Source organism: Panthera uncia (assembly GCF_023721935.1).
Source record: "Panthera uncia isolate 11264 chromosome C1 unlocalized genomic scaffold, Puncia_PCG_1.0 HiC_scaffold_4, whole genome shotgun sequence".
Lineage (NCBI taxonomy): Eukaryota > Metazoa > Chordata > Mammalia > Carnivora > Felidae > Panthera > Panthera uncia.
This window is the reverse complement of record NW_026057585.1, coordinates 74,635,704-74,660,655: the sequence shown is the minus strand read 5'-3', so window position 1 is coordinate 74,660,655 and position 24,952 is coordinate 74,635,704. Positions and strand designations below refer to the sequence as shown.

At 45.8% G+C, this 24,952-nt stretch overlaps 1 long non-coding RNA gene across 5 annotated transcripts; it reads right to left on the bottom strand.

Annotated features, from left to right (window-relative positions):
- Window positions 1-872: 872 nt before the first annotated feature.
- LOC125912734 (uncharacterized) lies at window positions 873-23,505 on the bottom strand. 5 transcript variants are annotated; one of them, XR_007454815.1, is made up of 5 exons: window positions 21,639-23,505; window positions 16,697-21,118; window positions 14,177-14,300; window positions 5,052-5,269; window positions 873-3,075 (listed from the first exon to the last, which is right to left on the bottom strand). It is a non-coding gene; the product is annotated as an uncharacterized LOC125912734 (long non-coding RNA). The 5 variants fall into 5 exon arrangements; XR_007454817.1 differs by having other exon boundaries at window positions 16,697-16,801; XR_007454814.1 differs by having other exon boundaries at window positions 16,697-21,752; window positions 22,490-23,505.
- Between the last annotated feature and the right edge of the window lie 1,447 nt (window positions 23,506-24,952).

Sequence of the window (24,952 nt, the reverse complement as noted above, 5' to 3'; positions counted from 1 at the left end):
ACCGCAACATGGTGGTCAGGGCCTGTGGCTGCCACTGAGGCCCGGCCCCGCCGCTGCAGAGCCTCCCGCCTGGATCAGGCCCCTCTCCAGACGCAGGAAACCCTCAAATGCCATCACAGCTCAGGTGGGGTAGCAGGAAGGACCCCTACTTGCATCCCTGCCAGGGTCTCCCCAGGTCCCTCTGCCCCCTCCCCCCGATGTCTGTAGACTGGCTGGCCTGATGTGCGCGGCAGCCTCCGAGGCATGCTGACTGCACTGTCTTCAGCTCAGACATCCTGTCTTAGGACCTGTCCTTGGGCATCCCCAACCCAGACTGTAGCTGACCCGGGCCTGAGGAGCATCTGGAGTGTGAGCTTAGCTGGCTGGGCTTTGAGTGGGGAGAAGGGGGTCTGTCCCTCTTTATAAGCACCACACTGGGAATTTCCAGGGCACAGAGATGCAGTTGTGCTCAGTAGTGTATTACTGGGCTCCTAACTTGGCCCACTGGCAGCACATTGGAAGAAGAACGAGCTGGATGAGCCTCATGCTAAGACTGAGGGTGACAGGGATGTTTTATGGCATATGCCTTCCCCTCCTTGGGAAAGTGGTATGATGCCCCCACCCCAACCCAGAAGCAAATAACCTTGGGAGCTTCCAGTTTCCTCTGCCTTTTTTCCATGTGAGGCTTAGCATTGACACAAAGTGAACTCTTAGCAGAAGCAAAGACAGTGGCTGCAGTAGGTGGTCCACGCTGGCACACATGCCACCCCTTCCTGTCTCCTTGCCCGTGGCTAATATCAGTAATCGACCTGGGCCCGTGGCCCAGACAGAGCCTCAAGACCCTCAGCACACAACTTCAGACACCCACCAGCAGATGAAACTCAGTTTCCCCACCCATTCTACCCACAGCATGGTGCTTGGGCCACCTCAGGCCAGGCACAGGGCAAGGAGGGAACTGTCTGTCTGCTAGAACCGAGGAGTTAAGAACAGGCTGCTCAACAGTCTATACCACATTGTGGGCCCAGAAGCACTGTGCTGTTTCTTGAGGCCTGTGAACCAAAGGTCCCTGTCCCAAGGGAATGACAGGCAGTAATTAGGCTGACCTGGGGGAAGGTTCCCGAAAATCGTTATTCTCCTCAGAGCAGCCGCCATAGGCAGTTGGGAGTGTTTGTTTGATTTCTGACTTGCTAAGCCTGTAATTTACCTGCTGGAGCAGACAGAGTTCAGCTGCCCGAGCCCTGAAATACTGTGTCATTAAAAGCAGATCCTGGGCCCGCCCAACCCACAGGCACAGCCCAGCCAAGGCAGAACCACCCGTGTGCCCAAGGATGCGCATCTCTGCCATCACTCTGCACCTGAGGAGGGGCCCCAGGACAGCAGGCGGGGCAGCAGTTGAGGAATCTGGGGCCCTGCTGCAGGACAGCAGCCCCTCCACAGGGACCTGGAAGGGACTGTGGAGCAAGTACAGAGGAAGAGACCCTCCCCGTGTACACAGAGGGCAGGCCCAGACTGTCTGCAAAGTGGGGAGTTCCCTATTAGCCTGGGGCTTTGAGCTCTGGCTGGCAAGGGACTGAATCACAAAGTGGCTGGAATGTCGGGAGACCTGTACTTTGGTTCCAACTCAGCCACTGATGGGTTTGGTGTCAGGACAAGTTCCCTTCCTGATTCAAGCTTCAGTTTCTCATCTGTGACACAAGGATATAAGCCGCCTTCCTGCCTGAAACGCTGGCTGTCTCCTCTGTCACAGAGCAAAGACAGCCTGAGTGCCCAGCTGCTGTGTACATAGGACATGAAACCCGCCACTTTGGGGCCTTAGCAGCTCTCTCCTCCCAGTATCAACGGCAGTGGAGGTTTGAAAACTTTTAACAAATGTCAGTATTTGGTCTCCTCAACACCTAGCACATAACCTGGCATGTTTTGGGGATACCAGGAAAGCTTGTAGAATGAATGTTTTAAAGATGCAGACTGCCTTGTCCACTGGGCGTGCCGAATAGGAATGTAAGTATCATGATCTGAACCCCTTTCTGTGCAATAAAGCTGAAAGTACAGTGGTCATGGACTTCCTGACAGACTTCTAGAACCTCCAGCCATCTAACAAATTGAAAGCAACCAGAAAAGGCCTTGGAGAAGGGGGAGAATTATGGATGCAAAGTCAATGAAGGGGCAGCCATCTTACTTATATGGTTGCCTGATACCCCAAGTTACGTTCAAGGCTGCACGTTAGAAGAATACATAAGGGTGGTCAGCTCAGGCCCGCTGACAGCAAAGTAAGTGCTGCCAGGAAGGGAGGCTGCAGAGGAACAGCCAAGTCTGGGGGCAGGGGTGCGGGGGGAACTGCTCTGTGCGCCTCACACCCAGCGCACCTCCACAATCAGAGCATGGTACTGGCCCGGACGACAGCTCACCAGGCAAAGCCCTGTTCTTTTGTGTCTCTATGTAAGGAAATGGGTGACATGCTTCGAGAAATGCCCTGCAATTTCACAGGAAAGGAGGCTGTGAATAGGATATGGTGGGTTTTACAGCCAGTAGACCTGGCATAGAATCCTGGCTCTGCCTCTTGTTAATTTGACCAAATTATGTCACCTCTAAGTTAGAAGTTTTTCCTCTGGAGTATTAGTACTGCCCTTGCAAGGCCATCGTGGGGATTTGGTGTGTCCACAAAGTACTCAGCACCGTGCATGCATGGGTACTGAATGAACAGCATTTACTAGTGGTCTTACTTTAAATGAATTTATATATCTGGGCCTCCCCTGTTAAAACCTTCCTGTTAAAACCCCCTCCTTCCAGAACATGTCCAGGAGGTGCTGCTGTGTCTACTTTAAAGCTGAGCTTTTCCTAAAAAATCTAAATTTGGTCATCTCTAGGGATGAGGTAGGGACTTCCACAATCCCCTGCCTGTGGGAGTCCTGGTGTGCAGGGACCTACCGTGACTTGGTGACCTGTGGAGCCAGGGCCTCTGCTGGGGACTGAGGATGGGGCTGTGTTTTGTCCCCATTTCCTCCCAAAGTCCAGAGTCCTACAGCTTCTGGGAAGCTGAAAGGGGAGCATTCCTGGGGTTTCTCTTCTTACCATGAAGCCTTGAGCAAGCATTTGGACCTTTAAAAAGAAAAAAAAAAAAAGTTTTTCCTCACTTGTGTGCTAGGGAAATTTTTGAAAATAAAAAACATAATCCCAGCATAATCCCCAAAATGCATAATCCCAGTACACAGAGATAAGCATTGTTAATAATTCCTTCCAGTCTTTTTCTTTGACACATACATGTTTGTCTTTATATAGAACATCTGGGTATTTCATGAAGTCAGGATCATACTCTATGTACTGCTTGGTGATCTGATTTACTTGATCTATGACATATTGAAAATTTGTTATTAAATCTTCTTTGAAAACAGATCTTGCTATAGCATCCCCTCTGCCCCAGTTCTGCCACAATTCCCTCCCCAGGTCTGGGGCCCCCACGACCCTACCATCGGGAGCACTAGCTCCGCATCAGGAAGGCAGGTGCTCTGGTCAGACAATACCTACGCGATCAGCAAGCTGATGGCATTGGGACCTGGCATCTCACCACTGAGGCTCAGGTCACCACCTACACAAGGGTTACGGGTGGACCCACATGATAAATTTTGGGGAAGCCCCTTACAGAGCACAGAGGGAGCAACTGCCACCTGTCAGGTCCCCATCCACTGGATTCCTGGCCAGTGTGCTAATCCCACTTTCCTAGGGCAATCAGGGAAGCACAGTGAGGGACAGAACTCCCTCCCCCCAACAACCTCTCCCCTGGTTTCACAGAGTTGTGACCAGTCCTCCCTCCTGGGGCTTCAGGCCAGTCGGTTCCCCCTCCCCACATGTAATCCCTAGAGCCAGCCTTGTTGAGTATTTCAAGTACATCTCTTCTCTCCCAGACATCACACCAGCCCTGAGTGGCTGGCATTTTCCTGGCCTCGCTGCTGCCTGTCCCGATAGCCATGACTGAGGGACACCTAGGTTAGGGAGCGAGGGTCCCTGCTGGGAATACTGCAGGCCATGATTTCAGTGATGGGAGCGGGCGCCAGCCAACCAAAGGGGTACAAGCCAAACCCCACCTGAAGGCAGAAACCAAGGTTGGCCCAGGATGCTAGCTAGATAGAGAGAGGGCTAGCATCCAACCCTCTGCAGAAGCTGCCCTGGGGTCACAGGCCAGCAGGCTTCTCTCCTCCCCTCCAGGCTCAGCCTGACTTCAACCCAAAATGAGAACCAGCCCTGCCCAGTGGTTTCTGAGTGTCGAACCTTGATCTAGAGCCACTGGCAGGCGGCAGAGGAGCAGGTGGGAGCCTTGGACATTGTTTCTGATGACTGATGGTTTCTGGTGACCAGCCTCAGCACATGGGACATGCTGGGAGGTGGCCCGGCTGGCCAAACACTGGTATAGGGTGAGAGGCCACACATGCTACAGACTGTGGCACCAGACTCTGATTTCCACTGGGGCTGGGGTATGGGGAGGATGCAAGTACCATTTCGGCTGATTTCTCGTGTTTCCCCAGCACCACACACAGCGCCTGGTAAAAGGACTCTGGGCATTCTGCAGTACTACAATTCGGACTATTGGTTCAATGACTGAATAATAAGTGAATGGGTCACCAAGACTGACTTCAGGTGCCCCTTAGACTCACGACTAGGTATGAGGGCAGGAATAGAGCATGGCTTACCTAACTCACTGGCCTCGTAGCAGAGGACAGGACAGAGGCACTTTGGCACCAGCTCTGACCTCTGCTGCCCTACAGTAGTCTGCAAAGGGTATAGTCTTAGGGACCCAGCCTGGGTGGGAGGGAAACAGCAGGGGAGGTGCTCTGCTTTGTCACAGGAAGATGGGCCAGTCACAGCTCTCTGAAAATACCTGGGACCTGGCTGGCAGGCGGCCATACAAGAACTAGGATTTATTTTACTAGAAGAAATGTCCAGGAGCCACATTGGCAGGATGAGGAGAAGCTGTGGCAGTAAAGGCCCAGAAAAGGCCACATACAGCCTGTCCACAATGAGGAAGGTGGCCCCTGTGCCAGCCACGCCTGGGAAAGAGCCAGAGGGAGTCCAGGCCATACCTGCAGAAGAGTCGCTGTGAGCTGAGTCCAAGAAGGGCCACGACACAAACCCCTGCTTGCCGCAAAGGGGACAGACACCCTCAGGTGCTGGTTCCCAGGCTGACAGCTCCCTCTTGGATACACAGGGGCAGTGCCAAGACTTTGCAGACTCACATGTACTCCCCACAGTTGGCAATGATCACCTTCTGCTTTGGCTTCCTATCCTTGCTGCCCTGGGTCTTTGTGGGGACAGAAGAGGGGGAGAAACAAGGGAAGGTGAAGATTAAGGACTGGCTTAGGGATACCCTCCCCATCTGCCCACCCCTGCCTGAGCAGAAGCAGCCCTCCCTGGGATCTGCCACGGCCCCTCTCTCCAGCTCTCCCACAGGGCTACACACCCAGGGCCCAAGTGGCCACCCATCTCAATCTGCTGCAAGACATCCAGGCCTTCTGTGACCTCCCCAAACACTATGTGCTTGCCATCTACCCAATTTGTCTTGTCACACGTCAGGACGAATTGGGAGCTGTTGGTGTTTGGGCCAGAGCTGACCATGGAGAGCAGGCCTGGGGGAGAGAAGGAGCACGTCAGGCCCTACCCTTGGCTCCCTGCTGTCAGACGTACATCTGTGCAGACTGTTGACAGCCCTTCAACCAGGCAGGCTCAGACTCTAGGATAATACCATGTGGATGCCTTGTTTGCCACTCAGTTGATAGTGAAATGGTGAGCAAAGTTGCTTAAATCATTTTATACTGGTTTATCCTTTCTTTCACTCATTCAATAAATACTTGTATTGTCTACTTTGTAACTTAGCTCCTGTTGAGCCCTGGGGACATTGGTCCCAGCCCTGGTGCAGCTCATAGTCTACTGGAAAAGAGTCACTCAAAAGATAACTGTGGATATATCTCAGGAATGCAAGGCTGGTTTAACATCCAAAAAGCAATATAACACATTAACAGAATAACGCACAAAACCCATATTATTATTGCAATAGACACAGAAAAGGCATCTTACAAAACCCACAACTTCTCATGATAAAAACACTCAACAAACTAGGAATAGAAGGGAACTTCCTCAGTCTGATAAAGAGCACCTACAAAAAAACCACACAGTGAAAGACTAGATATTTTCCCCCTAACATCAGGAATAAGACCAAAACATCTGCCCTTACCACTTCTATTCAATATCGTACTAGATGTTCCAGCAACTGCAATCTACAAAACAACGAAATGAAATATGCAGATGACATGATCTTGTATAAAGAAAATCCTACAGAATCCACTAAAAAACCATTAGGACTAGTTCAGCAAAGTTGCAGAATACAAGATCAACATACAAAAATCAAGTTATTTTATACTCTAGCAATGAACAATCTGAAAATGAAATTAAAATAATTCCATTTATAGTAACATCAAAAAGAATAAACTTCAGAATAAATTCAAAAGAAATATAAACTTATACCCTGATAATTATAAAATGTTACAGAAAGAAATTAAAGAAGATTTAAACAAATGGAAATATATCCCATGTTCATGGACTGGAAAACTTAATACTGCTAAGATGGCAATACACAAATTGTTCTACAGATTCAGTGGAATCTTTGTCAAAATCCAACCGGCTTTTTTGCAAAAATTGAGAACTATTCCCCAAATTCATACAGAAATGTTAGAGACCCAGAATAGCCAAAACAATCTGGAAAAAGAAGAGCAAAGTTGGAGGACTCACACTTGTCAAATTCGAAATGTACTATGGAGCTACAGAATACATGACAATGTAGAACTGGCATAGGACACATATATAGATCAATGAAACAGAACGGAAAGTCCAGAAACAAAATCCTTACATTTGTGGTCAATTGATTTTCAAGAGGGATGCCAAGACAATTAAAAGAACAGCCTTTCTTTTTTTTTCTTTTATTGAGAGAGGACACAAGTGAGCGAGGGCAGGGAGAGAGAGAGAATCCCACAAGAGCAGAGATGGGGGGGGGAGAGGGAGAGAGAGAGAGAGAGAGAGAGAGAGAGAAAGAGAGAGAGAGAGAGAAGCAGGGCTCACCCAAAGCGGAGCTCATGCTCACCTGAAGCAGAACTCAAACTCACGAACCATGAGATCATGACCTGAGCCAAAGTCAGATGCTTAACCAACTGACCCACCCAGGCACCCAAGAACAGCTTTTTCAACAAATGACACTAGGACAACTGGACATCCACAGGGGAAAGAATGAAATTAGATCCTTTTTCTCACACTATACACAAAAATTAACTAAAAATGGATCAAAGACCCAAATGTAAGAGCTAATCTTTAACACTCTTACAAGAAAATATAGGAGTAAATCTTCACAACCTTAGTTTAGGCAAAACCTTCTGAGTTATGATGCAAAAAATATACTGATGGAAGAGAAGAGAGATAAATTGAACTTCAACAGAATTAAAACTTTTTGTGCTTCGAAGCAAAACAAAGTGAAAAGACAACCCACAGAATGACAAAAAATACTTGCAAACCATGTATCTGATAAGAGAACTACAGCTAGAATATTTAAAGAACTCTTGTATTTCAATAAAAAAGAGATAAATAACCCAATTTAACAATGGGTAATGGATCTGAATGGACATTTTCCCAAGAAGATTAAAATATGGACAACAGACACATGAAAAGATGCTCAACATCTTGCTTCCATCAGTCAGAAGGCAAATCAAAACCACAATGAGACAGCATTTCACATCACTAGGATAACATAAAGAGAACATAAAAGAAATAATAACCAGTGACTGTGAGGATACAGAGAAACTGCAACCCTCATAGGCTGCTGATGGGAATGTAAAATGGTGCAGCCACTTTAGAAAACAGTCTGGCAGTTCCTCAAAATATGAAAAAATAGTTATCCTATGCCCCAGCAATTCCAATTGTAGGTACCTACCCAAGGGAAACGAAAACATAGGTCCACACAAAAACTTATACATGAATGTTCACAACAGCATTATTCATAATAACCAAAATGTATAAACACAAATGTTCATCAACTTATGAATGGGTAAACAAATTGTGGTATATGCACACACTGAATATTAATTGACAATAAAAAAAATTAAGTACAGATACATGTTATATCGTAGATGAACTTTTTCGAAAACATGCTAAGTGGAAGCCAGTCACAAAAGGCCACATACTGTGGAATTCTATTTATATGACAGTCCAGAATAGGCAAACACTAATCGAAAGTCGATTAGTGTTTGCCTAGGCCTGGGGGACAAGGAGAAGGAGAATGCTAAAGGGTGTGGGGTTTCCTTTGGGAGGAAAATGTTCTAAAATTATTTGTGGTAATAGCTACATAACTGAGTACAGTAAAAACCACTGAAATGTATACTTTAAATGGGTGAACTGAATGTATGTGAACTGCATCCCAATAAAACTGTTTGTTTTTTAAAGAAAATCATGCTATGGAACAGCAAAGCCTCGTGGCACAGACATCTGTTCAGCGAATGGAAGCACAAGACGCAATCACCTAAAAGTATATGTGTCTGTGTGTGTCTCTCTCTCTCACATGCACACGCACACACACATGTAACAGTACCATGGAAGGCTTTCTGAAGGAGGTAACATCTGAGTTTAAAAGAGCCAGGTTCGGCAGAGGCTGAGGGAGGGTACCTATAAGCTCATCTGTCTCAGTGAGAAAGCCTCCTTTTCATGGCTGGGGCTCTAGACTGCATGCTCCCTTTGGATGGGGACCATGTCCCATTCCACTCTCAATGATGGAGTTGATCAAGGTGCCTGACACATAACAAAACTGCCCTGTGAACATCAGTTTTAAATATTCAAATATTTACACAATTCTAGAATACAGTGGTGACCAATAAAGACTGGGTCCTGCCCTCATGAGGCTAATATTCTAGAAAGGGAGACAGAAAATAAGTGAAAGAATAAGTAACTTCATAATATAATCTCAGGTATTAAATATATGAAGAAAAATGAAGCTGACTAAAAAGAAGAGATGACAGGAATGCCCATTCTAGACAGAGAGCAAGGCAGATCTCTAAGACAAGGTACATGGCACCTGAAGGAAGTGAGGGGTGAACGCTGTAGATGCTAGAGGAAGAACATTCTAGGACAGGAAGTAGAATGACCAAGACCGTGAGGGGGAGTAAGCTGTGACTGAGGAACAGCAAGACTGCCTTGAGGACAGAGGGAGGAGCAGCACATTCTGGGAGCTTGGGAAGGTGCCAGGCCTCATGCCAGTGGGTCCTGCGTGATGGCGCCCCATGGGAGGACTCTCAGCCAGACAGTAACAGGACTGGGTTTATGTTTGAAAAGGATGGCTCTGACTACCTCACATATTGGACCAGGAGGGGAAGATGCAGGGGTGGAAACAGGGAGACAAGTGTGAGGACTTGGTGCTGGTGAAGGAAGGGTGAAGCAAGGGCAGACGAGAAAGTGACTTGAAACACGTGGATCTGACCTATGTCAGATGGAGGAGAAGGGTCAAGGAGGAGTCCTAAGCTGAACAAGCAGTTAGGGAGATGGTGGTGGCATTGCCGGAGACAGGGATGAGGAGAGGAAGGGTCTGGGAGAAAAGAACATGAGAGTCTGTGAGGTCTGAGACATCCAGGGGACGTCCAGGAGAAGGCGACAGGGAGAGAACAGCATGGAGGCTGACATGTGGACAGGATTCATTTACAGATGTGACTGGAAACCCTGGAAAACCTGGGACAGGAAGGGATTGGCCAGAGCACTGGTTATAAATAGGGTAAGACTGCCCCCTCGAGGCTACTTGGAAACTCCAAGCTATGTTGCTCGTTGTCAGGAATAATGGGGGTGCTACTGGCATTAGTGGGAAGGGAACAGGGAATCCAGATGTCCTGCCATGTCACATGTCAGGAAGAATTATTCTTAATCCTCTCAGACTTTCAAATGCCCTGAGAAACATTCATGTATTGGATAAAAATCTGTTTATAATGATTTGAGCTGAGAACCTAACTCCATTTTACATATAAATCCAAAGACTTATCTTTTGCACTGAATTTTTCCAGAAATAGACCTACTACATAAACCAAGGGACCATAATTTTTGGTTTCGTTCAGAATTTTACCAGGGGATTTTCACCATGTCAGGAAATCATGTTACTGTGATCCTGCCAACAAAATACACCTATATCAGTCCACACTGCTAACTATTGCTCTAGGCAGAAGTGTATGTTTAAATATTTCACATATTTAGTTGTGTCCAAGCATTTAAATACTGAAATACGTACTATTTTATTGTAAATTACTTTCCTTTCATTTTCTTTCATATTATAATTATTACATAACACTATTTAAAAAAAATTTTTTTTTTAATGTTTATTTTTAGGGGCATCTGGGTGGCTCAGTCAGTCGAATGTCCAACTTTGGCTCAGGTCATGATCTGGCAGTTCATGAGTTTGAGCCCTACATGAGGCTCGCCGCTATCAGCGCAGAGCCCGCTTTGGATCCTCTGCCCACCTCTCTGCCCCTCCCCTGCTTGCACTCTCCCAAAAATAAATATTAAAAAATATATATTTATTTTTACTTAAGAGAGAAAGTGAGAACCAGCAGGGGAGGGGCAAAGAGAGATAGAGAAAATCCCAAGCAGGCTCCATCCTGCCAGTGCGGAACCCAACTTGGGGCTCAATCTCATGAACTTCGAGATCATGACCTGAGCCAAATTCAAGAGTCAGACACTCAAACGATGGAGCCACCCAGGAGCCCCACATAACACTTTTTTTTTTTCTTTTTACAAACTATGTGCTGGAAGAATATATTAGCTGTGACTTTCATTCCCACCTAGTAAAGAATCAGTTCTAAGAGGTGGGCACGAGGCTAATACGTTAAGAACCATTAAGTGAAGAGTGAGGGTAGAGAAGACAAAAAAGTGTTGAGCTCTGGGTCCCTGCAACAGTTCAGAGGTCAGGAGGGAGGAGACAGGAGAGACTTGAGACGCAGCAGCCAATAAGGATCTGAGTGGTGTGAGAGGTGGACTGCGGTGGAGGCTTTGGGAAGCCACTTGGATCCCCTTCAAGACCAAGACTCTCACTTTCTCACCTCCCAGGAGTGTGAGATGCTAGCGGCCCCAGGAGAAGTTCCACCCCAGTAAATGCCTTTGGTTGAAGAGAGCTGCTCACCCCTTCTGGGAATCAGCCAGAATTCATGACTGTCCATGTGAGGGTTCAGAGGCCTGGTTCCCAGGCCTCAATTCAGAACAACTCAGAAGGGCTATCCAAGCTCCAATGCACCCCCGGGACCAGCTGAGGCCTCTATGTGACTGATGGCATCTCAGTTACACTCTGCCTACTCTGCTCCCCTCATTCCCTTGCAAGAGTTGTCCCTGAGATCACTCTCTGCCTCCTGCATGCAATTCTCCATGAGTCTGTTTCCTAAAAAATCTGACCCAAAACAGCCAAAAACTGAAAAAAAAAAAAAAAATCAAGTAGTGATAATGTGAATATGTTTTTCAGAGCTGTAGCAATAAAAGCCAAAAAATGAATGTTACCTTTGGCAGGGCAGGAAAATTATGGTGAGGGGGAACAGAAGAACATCACGTTATAACAAACTTCAATGATTTTCTTTAAACTATGTGCAAATTATGACTTTGATAAACATTTTTTGAAAACACTTTTGAGGGGCGCCTGGGTGGCTCAGTCGGTTGAGCGTCCGACTTCGGCTCAGGTCATGATCTCACGGTCTGTGAGTTCGAGCCCCACGTCGGGCTCTGTGCTGACTGCTCAGAGCCTGGAGCCTGTTTCAGATTCTGTGTCTCCCTCTCTCTCTGACCCTCCCCTGTTCATGCTCTGTCTCTCTCTGTCTCAAAAATAAATAAACATTAAAAAAAATAATAAAAAAAAAGAAATACTGTTTTTTTAAAAAAAACACTTTTGATAAACATATTTAAAAAATATGAATATTTAAGAAAATAGGAAGAGGTGCTTGGGGGGGGCTCAGTCAGTTAAGTGTCTGACTTCGGCCTAGGTCATAATCTCGCTGTTTCCGGGTTCCAGCCCTACGTCGTACTCTGTGCTGACAGCTCAGCCTGAAGCCTGTTTCAGATTCTGTGTCTCTCTCTCTCTCTCTTTCTCTCTCTCTCTCTGCCTTTCTCCAACTTGCACTCTCCCTCTCTCAAAAATAAACATTAAAAAAAAAAAAAAGAAAGAAAGAAAGAAAGAAAATAAGAAGCACACAACTGTGAATGTGAATAGTAGTTACCTCAAAGAGATGGGCTGGAGGTAGCGAGGAGAAAAAACTTTAGCTTTTAATTTATAACCCTAAAAATAGTTGTAACTTCCAGGGGAGAAAGCTGGCAGCCATCTCCTTAAGCAAGCAACCAAAGGTGACATCACAAATATTGGAACTGACATCATGCACTTCCTTACACGATACACTGGTAAGGAAACAGCATTCTTCTGCGGTGTTCCTGCCAAAACACATCACACCTACACCTAACCATGAGGAAGTACTAGGCAAAGATTAAGAAATAATCTTAAAAACAGGCCTGTCCTCTTCAAAGTCATCAAGATCAAGAAAGACAATGAAAGGGGCACCTGGGTGGCTCAGTTAAGCGCCCAACCCTTGGTTTTGGCTCAGGTCATAATCTCACAGTTTTTGAGTTCGAGCCCCTTATCGGGCTCTGCACTCCTAGTGTGGATTCTGCTTGGGATTCTCTCTATCTCCGTCTCTCTCTGCCCCTCCCCTGCTCACACTCACGCTCTCTTTCTCAAAATAAATAAAACTTAAAAAAAAAAAAAAAGACAAAAAACTGAAAGACTGTTCCAAATAGAAGGAAACTAAAGAGACTTCTTTAGTGTGTGGTGTGTGAATCCTTGCCAGGGAAGAACAATTGCTAAAACTACTATAAAGGACAATACCGGGGTAACTGATGAAATCTGAATATGGGTTGAAAATTAGTAAACAGTGTTGTACTGATGTTAAACTTCCTGATTTTGATGGTCATACTGTGATCATGTAAGGGAACATTTTTTTTTAATTTAATTTATTTTAAATATGAAATTTATTGTCAAATTGGTTTCCATACAACACCCAGTGCTCCTCCCAAGAGGTGCCCTCCTCAATGCCCACCACCCACCCTCCTCTCCCTCCCACCCCCCATCAACCCTCAGTTTATTCTCATTTTTTTTTTTTTTAATTTTTTTTTTCAACGTTTTTTATTTATTTTTGGGACAGAGAGAGACAGAGCATGAACGGGGGAGGGGCAGAGAGAGAGGGAGACACAGAATCGGAAACAGGCTCCAGGCTCCGAGCCACCAGCCCAGAGCCCGACGCGGGGCTCGAACTCACGGACCGCGAGATCGTGACCTGGCTGAAGTCGGACGCTTAACCGACTGCGCCACCCAGGCGCCCCTATTCCCAGTTTTTAAGAGTCTCTTATGGTTTGGCTCTCTCCCTCTCTAACTTTTTTTTTTCCTTCCCCTCCCCCATAGTCTTCTGTTAAGTTTCTCAGGATCCACATAAGAGTGAAAGGGAACATTCTTATTCTTAGAAAATATATAGTTGGGGCACCTGGGCGGCTCAAGTTGGTTGGGCACTGACTTTGGTTCAGGTTCAAGCTCCATGTTGGGCTCTGTGCTGACAGCTCGGAGCCTGGAGCCTGCTTTGTATTCTGTCTCTTCCTCTCTCTCTGCCCCTCCCCCACTTGTGCTTTGTGTCTCCCTCTCTCAAAAATAAACATAAAAAAAAATTTTTTTAAGAAAATATATACTCAACTATTTAGGAGTCAAGAGGTATGATGTCTTCAACTTCCTCTCAACTGGGACAGTAGGGGGAAGATACATCTATGTATATCAATTCAATGTAAAGTGTAGAGGGCAAAAAGTAAATTAATGAGTGGACAAAGGATATATGCATTCCTTGTACTATTCTTACAGAACTCTTATTCCATATACCCATAAGTCTACAAATACATCAAAACTACAAAAAAAAAATACAATTTATAACTTTCAACTGCCTACTCTTTCTAATAGTCCTAAGCCTTTATAGAACTTCGAAAATGTCTGCTCAGTCTCGTTAGTTACTAGATGTTGGGATCCCAACAGAAGGACTCAGATTAAAAGTGTTAAAGGCTCAGGATTCCAGGAAGCCCCCTCTCCAGCCTGCTCAGCCACCGGCATCCTGCCCAGAGTCCCGCTCACCTGTTGTCATGGGGACAATGTCTGAAAGCAGAAGCACCTGGATGCAGCCAGCTGGCTTGTTCCCAATCTTGATGTCCATGTACACCTGAGGATTTGATGAGGACTTTTTCGCAGCGGGATCTCCCTGGGTGCAGGATAAATCATTAGGCTGGACAGAACTCGACCCCCCAAGTAGGAGAGCAAGTATTCTGAATACACACCAAGAACCCAATAGCCGCAAGCAGGCTACAGCAAGATGCTGGCAGGGAAGGTCCTGGGCCGTGAAAGGGAAGGCCACGGCCACAGCCCCCGGCCGGACACCCAGTGACAGGACACTTCAGCACCAGCTAACCTGAGCCCCACCTCGCAAGCTCATTCCCTCATCACACTTACCCTCAGACATGCCAGCTCGCTTCACCCTGCCCTGCGGTCACGGAACTTTCCTGGCCCCATAGCACACAGCTCTTGACACATTCAAACACCAGTTCAAGCCCACCCACCGCACTCCTGTTACAGCGATCCACACCCTTCTCCTCCATGCCTACCCCTACAGATTCACAGTCCGGCTTCAGTGGAAGCAGAAAGGGCTGCTCTCTGGCTTGGGCCTGACTGCTCAGAAGACTGAGGTTAATAAAAAGACCTTCCATTTTACTTCTAAGAAGTCTGTGATTTGCTCATGATTAATGAGGAGGTTGGGCCTTGCTTTGTGCTCCAGGTGGACCAGGATGACTAGCTGATAAACACAACATTCAGTACAAACCCTACCATTTGTTTCATAGAGAAAGCTCTATTGTCTCTGACCTATTTGTGGTGTGAACTGATAGGTCAAGATATAGGTATTGAGCTATGAGGCCCAGTACTGGAGTTGTTAAATAACTGGCTATCCAGTGGGGGAGGGCTGGCCACAAACACGAGACACACACAGATCCCAGAGCTACACAGCCTCGGTTCAAATCTAGGCTCTGTCACTTATGAGCTATGTAATGTTGGATAAGTTATTTGATCTCCTTGTGCCTAGTTTTGTCACCAAGAGTTGGAGATAATATTAGCACTTACCTCAAAGGATTATCATTAGTATTAAATATTTGTAAAACACTTAGAACAGTTGCTGGTATAGAGGAAGCAACATTTGAACATTTGTTAAGTAAATAATGTCAAAATAACGCTGTAAATGCAGGATAGAGGGAGCTACAGAATCCCAGAGGCAACAAAAGCCCGGAAGGGACACTGATCTCACTCAACTAGAGGATTCAGAAAAGGTTCCTAGAGAAGGCAGCAACCGAATTCAGCTATGAAAGATGAGTGGGAGATGGCGACACAAAGTAAGTTGGAAAGGGAATTTAGGCAAAGGAGCTGCTTAGGTAAAAACACAAGACACTTACAGGTACCTACAAACTCTGTCCTAGAATGTAAAATGTACATACAATGTGGAGAGGTGAGCAGGGTCTGAACACGGAGAGCCCTTCTGTCCCCCTAAAGGAGCCCAGACTACTCCTCCTATAGATGAGGAGTCCCTAGACTGCTTGAGAGGAGCCACATGGTCAGCTCTATGCCTTAGAAAGCTCCCTCTGGCTGCTCAGGACAGGAGGAATCGGGCCCAGGGTGGGAGACCAGCTAGGAAGCTACCATCATTATTCGTAGCAGAGGTGACAGAGGCTACAGCAAGCCAATGCAGCAGAAGCAAACAGGAGAGAAGAGATTCAGGCAGGTGTAAAAGAGAATGATAGCAGGATATGGCAGTGCATCAGGTGTGGATTGTGATGAGGAGTCAGAGATGACAGCGAGGTTCCTGGTTTGGGTGACTGTGGAAGATGGCAAAATTTGCTAAGATTGGGTACTTGGGACAACCAGAGAGGAAGGAAAGAGGAAATCCACTTGGGACATGCTTTGTTGACTTATGGTAACTGGGAGACATGCAGGCAGAAACCCGTGAAACTCAGGAGCAAGGTCAAGGTGAGGACTAGAGACCAGGAAATGAGCAGAACACTGAGTGCAGCAATAAGCTCAGACATGGGACACAGTGGCTGAAACTACAAGGACAACGGGCAGAGAGGAATGGGGGGCTAAGGGAGGAACTTGGGAGAAACACCGCTGCTCAGAGGGCGGACAGAGGAGGGGTAGCCTCCAAGTTATCCCCAGAAGTGACGGTCAGGATGGTGTATCGAGAAGCAGGAGAAAGTGCCGAGGCAGGCAGCAACTGGCTAAGGACGGAGGGATTGAGGCCTCTCTGGAATCAGGCCAGGAATAGGAAGACAGCAAGCCTGGGGCCAAAGTCTCAGCGAGGGAGCAGGAAAGGTCAGGAGGATGGCGGATACTGGTGAGGGGGAGTCCTCACTGTCCTTTCTCATCTCAGACCCCCACCTAGTTCAAGCAATCACAAATCGGTATCCAAGCATGCATACCATACTTCTCACCTAGAACCCCTCACAGACAAGAAAGCCACGCTTCTCCATTCCATTCACCTGCCGCCACCTACATCAGGAGCGCCCTGGGTGGAAAGCGCCAGCCCCTCCTGTGGAAGCACACACCTTCAAACCTCACCTCCTGGGTTTCCACTTTGGAAGGCTCCGTCCGACCCTCCTTCCTCTTTATTCTCTTCAAGAGTCTGCCCAGAAAACTTCTTCAACCAGTCATCACCTGACCACACTGAAAGGAAAAGAACTGAACAGATGTTAAGAAATTCAGGCTATTGGCCAGCTGTTCACTAGCTGTGCCCAGTTCTTCACTTTGTCAGCAGAATGGACACACCATGTGGCTCTCACAGGCAGAAGTTACCTCTCGGACAAGGGAAGCTGTCACTGGGAAATGTCAGGCCTTCAAGTCCAGCTCTCAGCAGAGGCAGATAAGAGTAACAAGGGAGGACTAAGCCGAGCCAAAAGGGAAGTTCCAACCACCGTCAAGGCCGGAAGGGCACAGTGTACGTCTACATCCCGGAGCAAGACTTTCACAGAGACCATGCCTCTAGCTTTGCAGAGAATCTCAAAGTCTATTTCCATGGAGGAGCTGCATTCTCCCCTCCCCTGTACACCACTCTACCCGTGTATATACTCCCACCACAGCAGGAAGTAAAACAGGGATAAAAAGGCAACAGAGGCCAAAGTTGAGGATGTGATTGGGAATCTGTGATTGCCCCCACTTGCCTGGTCTGAATGAGCCTTCCTTAACGCTCACTAGTTTGGCTAAACGGACACGAATTGTCCGCCCAAAGAGTTCAGGTTCATTCTAAAATGACTGCAATACAACTCAGCTGCTTAAACCTTGTAAGGTTAATAAAAGACCTTCCATTTTACTTCTAAGAAGTCTGAGATCTGCTCATGATTAATTCTATGCTGGGAGCCCACACCCCGCAATGGCAAGCTATACACAAAACCAACCATAAAATGTCCCTGAGCCACTACACATTTCTTTTCTTTCAACACCAACAGGAAGATCTGTGCTGGCATGATCTTTGAATCTGAGCTCAGAACTCTGAAATTATAAGGGTAAATGCAGTTACCATGTATTGAGTCCATTTTTAAAAGTCAAGATCAGCACTAAATGGGAAAGAAATAGTGTTGCTGGCTGGTGGGGGACATGTTTGATGAAAAAGTAACAGAAAACACGGATGTACAGGAATATTATCCAAGAACAACTGACACTTGGGTAGTTTTTTTTTAAGTTTATTTACTTATTTTTAAGAGAGAGAGAGGGAGGGAGGGAGGGGCAGAGAGAGAGGGAGAGAGAGAATCCCAAGCAGGCTCCCCACTGTCAGCATGGAGCCCGATACGGGGCTCAAACCCACAAACCATGAGATCATGACCGGAGCTGAAATCAAGAGTCGTACACTTAACTGACTGAGCCACCCAGGCACCCCAAGATTTTTAAAAAAGGTTTGTTTTGGGCCTTTTCATGAAAACTAAAAAAATATGAAATAGGATTCCTTAATTAGTAACATTTAAGTTATAGCTATGCTTCGTTCCTAGAAACAAAGATGAATCAAGTACTAATTTTACTTATAGCAATTAAGAAAAAGACTGAATGATAGCATGAAATACCCTTATTTCATATTTAATCATAAAGACAGATTATAAGAGAAGAAAGGTTTATCATAAAGATAAAAAAAAGGGGAGGGTAGAAACATGTAAGAGTTTTGTTGTAGGCAAAATAACACCCCCCGCCCCAATGGTGTCCACATCTTATTCTCCAGAACCCGTGAATATGTAATATTACATGGCAAGAAGGAAGGCTATCGCTCGTTGGTCTGCCGACCTTCAAATAAGGATATTATATTGGATTATTCAGGTGCTCCCAGTGTAATCACAAAGATCCTCTAAATGTGACAAGGGAGGCAGGGGAGTTAGTTTCAGAGTGACTCAGGGTGAGAAAGACTCACCTGGCCACTGCTGGCTTGAAGATAGAAGGGACCAGAAGCCGAGGAATGAGGTCAATCTCTACAAGCTGGAAAGAAACAGACTCTCCCGTAGAGCCTCCACAAGGAATGTAGTCCTGCTCATGCAGTGAGACACATTTTGGACTTAAGACTTCCAGAACTCTAAGATAATGAATTTGTGTTGTTGTTAAGCCACTAAATTTTGGTAATTTGTTACAGCAGCAGTAGGAATTTAAACCACTTTTCTTTGAAGCACTCAGCCTAACAAACCTTACAGGTTTTCTCTGGTTTAACTTTACTTAGAGAGAGCCACTTTTGAGCCATGACTCAAAAGTTTACACTTTGTTGACTAGAGCCAACCACAGCAGTTTTCCATGAAACCCTGTCTTTTATGCCAGATTCACAAGTTTACTTTGCAATCCTTTTACACTCTATTTGCAGTATACTGCCCTGGACTAGAGGCTGGCAAACTTTCTGTAAACGGCTAGACAGTAAATATTTGTTTGTAATTTTTTTAATGTTTATTTCTTTTTGAGAGAGAGAGAAAACAAGTGGGAAAGAGACAAAGAGAGGGGGACAGAGATCCAACGTGGGCTCTGCACTGATAGCAGAGACCCCTATGTGGGGCTTGAACCCAAGAACCATGAGATCATGACCTGAGCTGAAGTCAGACGCTTAACTGACTGAGTCACCCATGTACCCCTAGACAGTAAATATTTCTTTGTGGGTCAAACAGAGTCTCTACTGCATATGCTTTTTTCCCCTTTTTTTCCAAAACCCATTAAACATATAAAAAACTATTTAGCTCATGGGCCATACAAAAGCAGGCTGCAGGACAGATGTGGCCTGCAGTCTGAATTTGCTGACCCCTGACATAGATACAAAAGTGTCAGGGAGAGGGGCGCTGGGGAGGCTCAGTCAGTTGAGTGTCTGACTCTTGATTTTGGCTCAGATTATGATCTCATGGTGCATGGGATTGAGCTCCATGTTGGGGTCTGTGCTGACAGCATGAAGCCTGCTTGGAATTCTCTCTCTCCTTTTTCCTGCCCCTCTCATGCTTGCTCACTCACACGCTCTCTCTCTTTCAAAATAAATAAATAAACATTTTTAAAAAACCCACAAGTGACACCTGGGTGGCTCAGTCAGTTAAATGTCCGACTTCAGCTCATGTCATGATCTTACAGTTCATGGGTTTGAGCCTTGCATCGGGCTATGTGCTGACAGCTCAGAACCTGGAGCCTGCTTCAGATTCTGTGTCTCCCTCCCTCTCTCTCTCTGCTCCTCCCCCACTCATGCTCTGTTTCTTTCTGTTCCCAAAAGTAAACATTAAAAAAATTTTTTTAATAAAAAAACAAAAACACACCAAAGTGTCAGGGAGAGACTCGCCAACAAAGATGGTTGGCATTTATGCAAACATTTAAATAGGAAGGATTTCTGAATAACAATTCATTTCATAAGTAGCCAGTTCACAGTAAATACTTTCAAATAATGACAACTTTTGCTTCCTAGATAACTTGAGACTGTGGAAACTGGAAACACCATATGCACCTGAGGGTCCCATGTACTGTAAAGTAGCATCAAAAAATAGCTTCAGTAAAAAGCAAAGAGTCTCAGCCATATCATGCTGTCGATTGCCGCCGTAGCATCCTGCTAAGAGAATATAAGAGTTCATGTGTGTAGTCCAACTCTTCCTGTGGTTAGCACTCAAATAAAAACTCAGTAGCACACACATGGAAAAAAAACCCACACTTTCCCTCCTTCCCTCCCTAGATTATATGCATTTAACAAAGTGTATGTACTAACTGCTTATTAGAGCTGGTGATGTAAGGATGTGTGCTCAGGCACAGAAACCTGAAAACACACAGGAGACAGGAACCAGCAATGCAGGCTCTAGAAGGCAGAGACAGATCTCTGCAGGATCTGTCTTCCACATTCTGACTACATGAGGCTCTGACTATGAGCCTGGCTTGGTGAGCCTTCCTTCAACCAGAACTTCTTGTCCCTTGGCAACTGTCACCACCAAACCAGGGTTTTGGGGGTTGAATCATATCCCCCGAAACTTCAGGTCTGCCCAAATTTCAGAATGTGACCCTATTTACAAATGGGGTCTCTGCAAACATAATTAGTCAAGATGAGGCCATACTGCATTAAGGTGGTCCTTAATCCAATCAACAACTGGTATTCTTGTAAGTAGAGGAGACACAGACACATGTGGGGAACAAGGCCATGTGAAGACAGGGGCAAAGACTGGACTGATGCAGTTATAAGCTACAGAGTGCCAAGGACTGCCAGGAGCCACCAGAAGCTAAGGAGGGAAGGATTCTTCCCTAGAGCTTTCAGAGGGAGCATGGTCCTGCCAATACCTTGATTTAGATCTGCTAGCCTCCAGAGCAGGTACAGCTGTGAGAATAAATTTCTCTTGTGTTAAGCCAAGTTTGTGGTAGTTTGTTATGGCAGCCCCAGGAATCTACTACATCCACCCAAATGGAGGGTGGCACCTTTTGTAGCCAATGACAATAGGCAACACCAAATACTAAACAAGGAAAATTTCTTACCTCTGCCAATTCAAACTCAACAAGAGCAAATCCTTGGTGCTTTTCACAACAGCAGATCGTTAGTATGTGAGCAATAGAAGGAAGCATGCCATATCCAGACGCCATTTAAAAAAATGAAAATCTAGGGGCGCCTGGGTGGCTGAGTTGGTTAAGCATCCAACTTCAGCTCAGGTCATGACCTTGCGGTTCACGAGTTTGAGCCCTGCGCCGTGCTGATGGCTCAGGGCCTGGAGCCTGCTTCAGATTCTGTGTCTCTCTCTCTCTTTCTCTGCCCCTCCCCTGCTCTCGCTCGCTCTCACTCTCAAAAAAAATAAACATTAAAAAAAAATTTTTTTAATGAAAATCTAATTTTTAGGGTTTCCTTAGTTTAGTCAACAGGGCTTCCAGAAATATTAAGGTTATTTTGTTCATTTTAAATAAACATAGCTGAATAGTGAACTAAATTTTTAAACTTTGTAGTATCCAATTCTACCACAACAGAATTTAAGACTTAAGTTACTTTCCAAGCATTTTAATAACTTGTTTATAAGACATACAGAAAGTAGACAAAGTTGTTTACCAATTATTCATTCCAACTGAACAACAGGGAGGACGGAGCGCTGACCTCACTACGGAGTTAAGTGATTATTAGTGAAGGAGCCTCATGCTTGTCCTCAGGAAAACATTATGTTAGCTGGCAGAAAGCAAGGGCAACAAGAGTTACTAATTTATAGAATTCAGGGATAGACGAGCCCCCAGCGGCCAGTCTTACTGTTTTATTTAAGAAATGAAGAACTCAGAGAGGTGAGTATCAACCCAGAATTAGTGGCACAGCTGGTTCTAAAACTCCTATCTTAGAAAATTACAACCAAGGATCAAACAGAAATATACACCATAACTACGATACCAATTTAAGGGAAACTCCCCCAGATGAGCAGAGTCCAAGGCCCTGCCACTGTTGCAGCTGAACTTTCCTGCTGCCTGCTGCTATTTAAAATCACAACGGCCAATAAGGGAGGTCTGGGCAGCAGGTGTGGTGGGGTAGAGCTACCTAGCACGGGGATGTGAAACATTACTCAGACCTCTTAAGAATTTTCTAAAACTAGCTTCCTACTGAATCTTACTATGCAGTTTATATATTAAATGATCAAATATCAAAGCCCCCAAGTGGTTCCAATGTGGAGAAAGCCTTTCTTCAAATCCAACAAACTGTCAATCTAAATTTCAGCCCATAGCCACACCAGCATCCTGGCCTTGTTGTCCTTGGAACATTCCTTTCCCATCACCAAGATCATAGTCACGTTGACCTAGAGAGACATCCTCCTGAACTTCATTACATATCAACCGTAAACAATGCACAGGACTTAAAATTCTTCTCAAATTCTTTTCCTGACATTAGGAATCCGAACAAGAGACACTGAAAGAACTCACCTGTTTCATAATCCAGGGAAAACTAATTATCCATGATGTCTCCAAACAGAAATAAAAGTAGCACGGAGAACTTTGTTGTCTACCTCCTCTGCCAACCCAACAGCAAAGAGGAAGTGCCTTCGGAACCAGTGCCCTCCATACTCTTGGTACAGATGCTCCGTTAGCAAGACAGCCACAGGGAGAAGAAGGAGTCCCCAGTCTTTTAGGTATACAAAATGACCGGTGAGGTACACTCTTCCCCTATCCCCCTTCAGACTTACATCTAGCCCTTGGTTACTGTGATAGGTTCACTGCCTCCAGTTTCACAATCCCTTCAATAGTTACTAGAATGATTCCAAGAAAGTGCAAATCGGATCACATCACTATCCAGCTTAGCTTAATAGTCTCCAAAAGCTCACCAACGCCCACAGGACGGAGCCCAAATTCCTTAACACGGCATATAATAAGACCTTCATAAGGTCTGAGCCTTGCCGACCTATCTAGCCTTTCTCCCTGAACGCAAATCCCAGATGTTGGACTACTTCACCTCTCCGGGCTCTTTTCTTGCTGCTCTCCATTCAGGCCACAGCCTCACTCATGATCTTTCAAACCCAGCTTCGGCCTCTGCTCTTCAGAAAGTTTGCCCTCACCTCTCCTGATGGAGTGAGTGTTCATTCCCCAAAGCCCTCAGCTCGACCCTCATCAATACTGTCTATTTTATGGTCACATCATGAGCCGTGCCAGCCCGCGCAGTAAGGCTGTTCCCAAAACTCCCCAACTATTCGGTGAATTCCTTCCTCTAAGGGGTCAGGGCTGCGGAGTTTATGGAATGAATGGGCTTGAGAGTTTGGAATGCGGTCTGAGGTCACAACAACAGATCTTACCAACTCTCCGAGACCAAGATCATAGAGGGAAAGGGCTCTGGGCAGCGCCAGGACCAGCAGAGCCGTCAAGTCGCGGGCGCTGCTCACAGGCTGAGGGGGCAGAGCCACAAGAGAAACCCACGCTAGCTCGGCAACGATCAACACGGTCTTGACGGCAGCCATCTTGCTCCCTGGCTCTTCCGCCGGAAGCCGAAGCCAGGCCCCGCCCCCGGACCCGACCTCTCGCTCGCTGGCGCAGCCGCTGTGCTCCTGGCCAGTGGCCTGCGGCGGATGTTTAGAGGGCACTCAGAATACAGATCACAAATACATAGCGGCATTAACTGGGGAAGTCAGGAAATAGAAGAATCTACTTTAGATCCGGCCTTTATTTCTAATTATTTTAATGCCAGTGTAACATAAGTAACAGTGTTATATTCGTCTCAAATGTAAAATATAGTGATTCAATAATTCCAAATATTGCTGTGTGCTCAAGATAAATGTAACCTCGATCCCCTTCACCCGTTTCACTCATTCTTCCACCCATCTCCCCTCTGGTAACCAGATTGTTCTCTATAGTTAAAGTCTGTTTTTGGTTTACCTCTTTATTTGGTCTTTGTTGTTTCTTAAATTCCGTATGTGAGTGAAATCCTAGGATATTTGTCTTTCTCTGGCTTATTTTGCTTAGCATTATACTCTAGTTCCATCCATGTTGTTGCAGACAGCAAGATTTCCTTCTCTTATGGCTGAATAATATTGCATTGTATATATACACCACATCTTCAGTCATACATTTGTCGATGGACACTTGGGCTTCCATATTTGGCTATTTTAATAATGTTGCAATAAACATAAAGGTACGTGTATCCCTTTGAATTAGTATTTTCCTACTCTTGGGTAAACACCCAGTAGTGTGATTACTGGACCATAGGGCAGTTCTATTTTTACTTTTGAGGAACCTCCTTACTGTCTTCCATAGTGGCTGGGTTACCACTCACAGTGCATTGAGGGTTCCTACTTCACATCCTTGCCAACACTTCCTGTGTTTTTAAGTAGGCTCTATGCCCAACGTGGGGCTCAAACTCATGACCCTAAGTTAAAGAGTTGCATGCTTTACTGACTGAGCCACCCAAGTGCCCCAAGTTGTAGTTCTTCATATATTTTGAATCCTAAGCCTTTTTTAGATGTCATTTACAAACATCTTCTCCCATTCAGATTGTCCTAGTTTTCTTATTCCCTTTGCTGTGCAGATTAGGCCTTAGTTATTTAATTTAAAGTGAAACCAGACCTTAAAGAAAATGGGGAGCCTGCTAAGAATATTCCAAGCAAAATGATACCTTGGGTAAGGCCCTGAGAAAAGACAGCCTGCCAGGTTTCAAGGAAAAGGAAAAGTGTTCCTGGAGGACAGTGAGGGCAAGTAGACTGGTTGACCTTGGCCAGGTGAGGATTGAGGACTAAAGGAACCACAACACACTTAGGACTCCAGCACTTGCTTGCTGTTGCCACTCAGACTTAGCCACCAAGCCTTTTCCCAGTGCCAGAGGAAATCTTAGCTGCATAATCTACCGAATGTAGGAAAGGGGACCCACAAACCCCAGCTAACACATCCAAGGAGGGAGGGGCC